This window comes from Littorina saxatilis, linkage group LG4 (assembly GCF_037325665.1).
Source record: "Littorina saxatilis isolate snail1 linkage group LG4, US_GU_Lsax_2.0, whole genome shotgun sequence".
Classification (NCBI taxonomy): Eukaryota; Metazoa; Mollusca; class Gastropoda; order Littorinimorpha; family Littorinidae; genus Littorina; species Littorina saxatilis.
The window spans coordinates 56,799,418-56,805,502 of record NC_090248.1 but is presented as its reverse complement, the minus strand read 5'-3'; the positions used below and the strand labels follow the sequence as shown (position 1 = coordinate 56,805,502).

General features: G+C 40.0%; 1 protein-coding gene across 3 annotated transcripts in view; it reads left to right on the top strand.

Moving 5' to 3' along the window:
• The first annotated feature begins 828 nt into the window (after positions 1 to 828).
• Positions 829 to 6,085, top strand: part of LOC138965142 (ankyrin repeat and KH domain-containing protein mask-like) — a 46,962-nt gene continuing 41,705 nt past the window's right edge. The window contains exons 1-3 of one of the 3 annotated variants that reach the window (XM_070337264.1): positions 829 to 1,408; positions 1,956 to 2,277; positions 3,632 to 3,759. The gene's annotated coding sequence lies outside the window, so the exon portion shown is untranslated. Of the gene's footprint in view, positions 1,409 to 1,481; positions 2,278 to 3,631; positions 3,760 to 6,085 lie in introns of those variants that run through there. The other 2 variants (XR_011455332.1, XM_070337265.1) reach the window with 2 other exon arrangements.

Genomic DNA, 6,085 nt, shown 5'->3' with positions numbered 1-6,085 from the left:
GTCCTCTATAGTTACATTGAGATTATGTCCTCTCTAAACAATGTGTATGTGTGTGTGTGTGCGTGTGTGTGTATGTATGTGTGTGTGCGTGTATGTATGTGTGTGTGTGTGTGTGTGTAAAATCGATAGCATCATCAGAAATGAAAATGCACTAGAGCCTGGTTCTTTTAAAAACAAGCATGTCAATCACGCCTGTCTAAGATGTTTTTTCTATTTGTAACTGGCATAAGAACTGGGTGGCCGAGTGGTAACGCACTTGCGCTCGGAAGCGAGAGGTTGCGAGTTCGACCCTGCGTCAGGGCGTTGGCAATTTTCTCCCCCCTTTCCTAACCTAGGTGGTGGGTTCAAGTGCTAGTCTTTGATCGTCTTTCGGATGAGACGAAAAACCGAGGTCCCTTCGTGTACACTACATTGGGGTGTGCACGTTAAAGATCCCACGATTGACAAAAGGGTCTTTCCTGGCAAAATTGTATAGGCATAGATAAAAAATGTCCACCAAAATACCCGTGTGACTTGGAATAATAGGCCGTGAAAAGTAGGATATGCGCCGAAATGGCTGCGATCTGCTGGTCGATGTGAATGCGTGATGTATTGTGTAAAAAAATTCCATCTCACACGGCATAAATAGATCCCTGCGCCTTGAGTCCGAGTCTGGAGATACGCGCGCGATATAAGACTTCATAGATAAGATGTTCACCTCGCATGAGAGAGAAATGAAAGACGAAGAGTGAAGCATGCACAGCCCAAGTACACTGGTCTTTGAAATGCCAGGCAATTGGTTCAGTCTTATGATATCAACTAATGCACTCTCTGGAATGCCTGGCACGTGGTGCTGTCATGTAATGTACTCAAGTGAGCGCAAGTATCATCCAATTTGGTCTCAAGTAGAAAGAATGTTTTTTTTTAATATTCCTATCTGATCTTGAGACAAACTTTACATTTTATTGACAGAGGGTCAGTAAAGTGCCAAGAGAGTTTGTAAATGAATGACTTTTTCACTACATACACTTCACTTGCACCAGGTGAGCTTTAAAACCAAATTGATCAAAACTGTGGCTTGTCGTACTTCACCGACTTTGTGTCGTTCAGGACTTGCCGTACCTTGTTTGATTTCGTGGAAGATAAACAGGTTTTCACGTTTTTAAAGGACCTGACCTTAAACAATCGCTGTGCCCAAAGAACACCAACCCTCCCGTCTCATTTCTCGGAAAGCCGACTGCATTCTTTATACATTTACGTACTAGTCTCACGTGACAACATTGATATCGCGCCATATACCGCCTGTAGATGTTGGCTTCTAGCCAACTCATATTGCAAACAGGATATATATAAAAGCCAAGACCTGCCCACACGGTCTATCTTTTTCGATCAGACTTATGTTCATTGACGTGTATACACCGGCTGAGGGGTAGGTAGAGGACGATTTTAATTTTGTAAAAAAAACACATCAATGCAACTTTGATGTAGTATTTCAGAAGAAAGGTTGTTGAAGACGATGAGTACTATTTTGTGCTAACATGACTGGTTTCAAATTCTCGCAGAGTAAGCCCTGTACGTGTCATCTTTACAAATCAAGAAGAAAACACGCCAGCTTTATACCCGAAAAGAGAACCCACAGTCAATGTTACATTTTGATATTCGCTTGAATTCTCGTGCTTCTTAAAATGATCACGCTCATTCGACAGAACCTGCATTGAAACAGTTCTCGACAGGTGTGAAGAACGTGCACGCGGCACAGTAGAGAGGTCAGTGTGGTGCGTCACAGAGGCTTTTCCCGGGTTGAAACTGCCCAATTTTAGTCGTAGCACTCCAAGCCTTGCCAAGGTAGAGCAAACACGATTATGGATAGCATTTTACCCTTTAAAAACAAGATAGTACGTATCGTGGTTAAACATCTTTTCTTCTTAAGCTCTATATAAAAGTTGCCTTTGACTGGACTATAACATTTTTTTCAGTGAATCATCATTGGTCGGTGATGCTTGCAGCGAAGATCGAGATGCCTTTTTGTCAAGCAAACAAAATGTCGTGAATGACACCAAAGATGTGGATGCGAGCTTGAGGACAATAATATGAACTGACATTTGAACAGTATGCAGTACTTGAAAATCTAACAGTAATTCAACCGCCAAAAATAATAATTCAGCTGGAATTGAATTTGGTTTGAACAAGACTTGATTCAGAAGACATCGGATGGCGAAAAGTGGAGTAGACACACCTGGGACCACACAACAGGCAGACAACACTGACATTTTGCGACAAGTTCGCACATACACTAAGGTAAGTCACATTATTTGTATTTTTGACCAAAATGTAAAATCCGAAAATGTATCGTTTTGTTGTGTTTGATTGAAAAATAAATTGTACCCTATCGCTGCCTGCAGGACATGAGCTGATGTCCCGGGTAACTGGAATTCTGTTATGATTTAAGAATGTTTGTGAAACAAGCTGTCAATTTATTATTGAGATTTTAAGAGTTAGGTCTAGCGCCAAAACGAGGCCCGTCCGATTGTCTGTACAGACAATCCGGCTGGCCACGCAAAAATAAATCCTTTGAAAATTGCTCGCTCTTTACAGAGGGCACATAGGATGTTCTCAAGCGATGAGCGTTTCAACGAAAGGGTGTTTGTAATGTGTGTAAAAGCCTGACAGTGTGTCTGTGTTGGTTTACGGGAAGCTGAGTGTGCCTTTAAGCATTGACTTGCTGGATTGCTTTAAAACTAATCGAATATTTTACCAACGTACTCGAGATACTCCGTGCAAAAGTTTGGATCGTTACAGTTACTTGTTAAAATGTTATGCAATGTTTCGGAAGAAGTTTTTAAACTCTTCATAGGTTTGTTCATTTATGTCCAAAAAAGTCATGACTTCGCATGTCTTTAGACAAATGAGTGATACACACACTGCGAAAGTTGCATGTGCGTACCGCGGTTGTATAGTTCCGTGAAAATAATTCAATTAATGCAATTTATTTGTTTTGGAATAACATCAAGTACATAGTTCTGCCGTTGTTCTGCTGAGGCGATAAAGGCAGTAGTTTTGTGTTCTTTTCATAAATGGTATCGATACGGAAATGTTCTTCCGTCACGTTTACAATTTTGTTATTATATTCAAAACAAAGCCTGAAACTGAAATATTGCAAAAGTGTTTTTAATTTTTTAATTTTTTATTGCTATTAAAATCCATAAATCGATGTTGTCTTGGAATGTTGGCGTATCCGGAATCTTGGCGTATCCGGAATCTTGGCGATTTAGATTTTTTGGGGCTTTGGACTAAGTAAATCATTTTCCATGAGAAATATTCTCTTAAATATGTTTGACAATACACGATTTAACATTCTGTTATCTTCCTATCAATACCAGGTACACATATCCACACTATTCGACAATAAAAGCAATAAACTTAGGCCCTCTCCTGATAATCTGTCGAAAACGAGTTACGCCAAAACTCCATGACGATGTCGAAGTATAAACCGCTGTTTTGTTTTGAACGTGACGATAGGGTGTCATGTTTTGATACACTAGCCTATTGGTGGCGAGTCCCCTGTTGCCCGTTGAAAAGCAACAATTAATGATATTGCTACATATTATTCTGATCACACAGGGAACAACTAACATGTTTCCTCTTCCAACAGCTTCCCCCCATGTCCTGTGCTGTCAGCTGCAAACGATGATTCAGTGCGCATTCTTCTTGCGCATGTACTCACGGCAATTCCCGGTCTTGCGATGACGAAAACAAGTTGAATTCGGAGAATCAAGAAAGGTAAGTACATGATACGTTTAACTATAGAACACCTCATTGGATGGTGGAGTTAAAAGCTTCAGGGTGATGCCATGAGTATTGCATATCGAAAAAAGGCGTATATATAGAGCGGTACGTTTTGATCGTTCAAAGAAATTGTTTTACAAAAAAAAGTACATTAGCCTCGGACTTTCGAACTCTTGGTGCTCAACAAGTTATGATTCCTTTGCTCCTGTATAAATAATTATAGACTGCGTCATTAGAAAGCTAAATCTCTCTATTTTCATTTACAGTTTGAATTGTCAATCAATTCCAATCCAAATTTGATATATGAGGGTTCTAAGCAGGCGTGTAACAATCCTGAAAACTCATAAACCCGTCCCATTTTACTCTTTATTTCACTGCACACAAAAACTAACTAATTTTAGCATGTAGATTTTCTCCGAAAACGCCACTTTTCTCAGTTTTCATGCTAAAGCCTTTTAATTTGTACTGGAAATAGATTTTAGCCATAGCTGGATCCTAAACTAGCCAAACTGTAATCAAACAGACAGATCAAAAATATCATAATTTATACAAAAAGGAGATTTTTTAAAACAAATTTTATATTAAATTGTGTACATGGCGTTTATTGTTAATGACGCACACCTGCTTTTCCCTAGTTCAGGTTCCAGGTAAACTTGTTTTTCATCACTTTTCTAAAAACCCAGAACCCAACCCTTCCTTAAAAATAAATGCTCCCTTATCCATTCAAGAATTGAAAACGGGTATAGCATCGGTGACAAAAGTCCGACCCGCCTGTGGTTTTGATGCAATAAACTATCAGGTCATACAACATTTACCAAACCAAGGATTAAATCTTTTACTGGATTTTTATTCAACATGCTGCAAGTCTGGCCTGATTCCCACAGCTTGGAAGGAGGCTGTTGTGATCCCCATTTTAAAGCCTGGAAAACCAAGAGCTGACCCTTCCAACTGGCGCCCTATATCTCTGATTTCCCATCTGAGCAAAGTGTATGAAAGAATATTAAAATCCAGACTAGAAGATGAAGTGGAAAGAAAAAAAGGTCATACCTCTGTGTCAAGCCGGTTTCCGTCGAGGCAGGGGTGTCTCGGATTACACTGTAAAACTGTCCTCCAAAATTAAGAAAGCTCTCTGGGCGCAAGAAGTCTCTCTTTGCTGTCTTTTTTTTTTTTTTACATACAAGAACTCTACGACACAGTATGGCACCAACGATTGTTGTTCAAATGGAAACCATTAAGCATCAGTGGTAATGTTTCAACACATAAACAGCTTTCTACTGAACAGAACCTTTCAAACTGGTTATAAAGGTGCTAAATCATCCACTCGCAAAGTTGACATGGGAGTGCCACAGGGCTCAGTAATAGCACCACTGCTTTTTAGAATAAGCTGCATGACATATCGACAGTTAAAACACGTGGAGCCGAACTGACACTTTATGCGGATGATATTGCTCTATGCAAAGAGTTTCAAAACAAAACCTATGAAACAGAACACAAATTCTCTAAAGAGTGGCAAACAGCTATAGATAACATTGCGAACTATATGCGGGTGAATGGCTTCACTCTCTCTGCCGAGAAAACTGTATTCGTTGTCTTTACAAACCGAAAACTGGAAGATCGAGAAAAGCTACAGTTCTCACTAGATAAATCTGTTGTCTCACCCAGTCAGCAGGTGAAATATCTGGGCGTACTTTTCACCTTAAATGGACTATGGACTGCTCATTTAATGTATCTTTTAAGCAAAGCAAATAAGACCATCAACCTTCTTAAAATACTTGGCTGCCCAACCATGGACAAAGTGCCAAGTTATTCCAACAAACATCACCAGAGCTCTTATAAGATCAAGACTATCATATATATGGACAGGTGGCCTACTTCTCTCCGGCTCGAAAATAGCTTGATAAGCTACAGTCAGCTGAATGTCGTGCCCTTCGGCTCTCCATCGGACACCCAAGGCATTCAAAGCAGGCCATTGTATACCAACAAGCAGGATTCCTTCTTCTTGACATGTGGCGACGTATGTGCTGCGCGGATTATAATGTTAGCCAACACAGTGCAAAACTCAACAAAAGAGGAGCTACAACCGCATTACAACCATGTCCAAAACATAAAGGCCCACTTTGGCATTGCTTTCACCTCACTGGCTCAATTCAATGCTTTACTCTTTAGCGAAATCAGTGTCAACCCCAATGATGTGGCCCAAAATTCCGTATCTCGTGATCCCTCATGGACAATGAAAGAAATGAAAGCATTAATTCCTGTGTCATTTAATTAAAACTGTATATGCCAGTTAAGACCGTTCACTTAACCTTCAGGATCACCT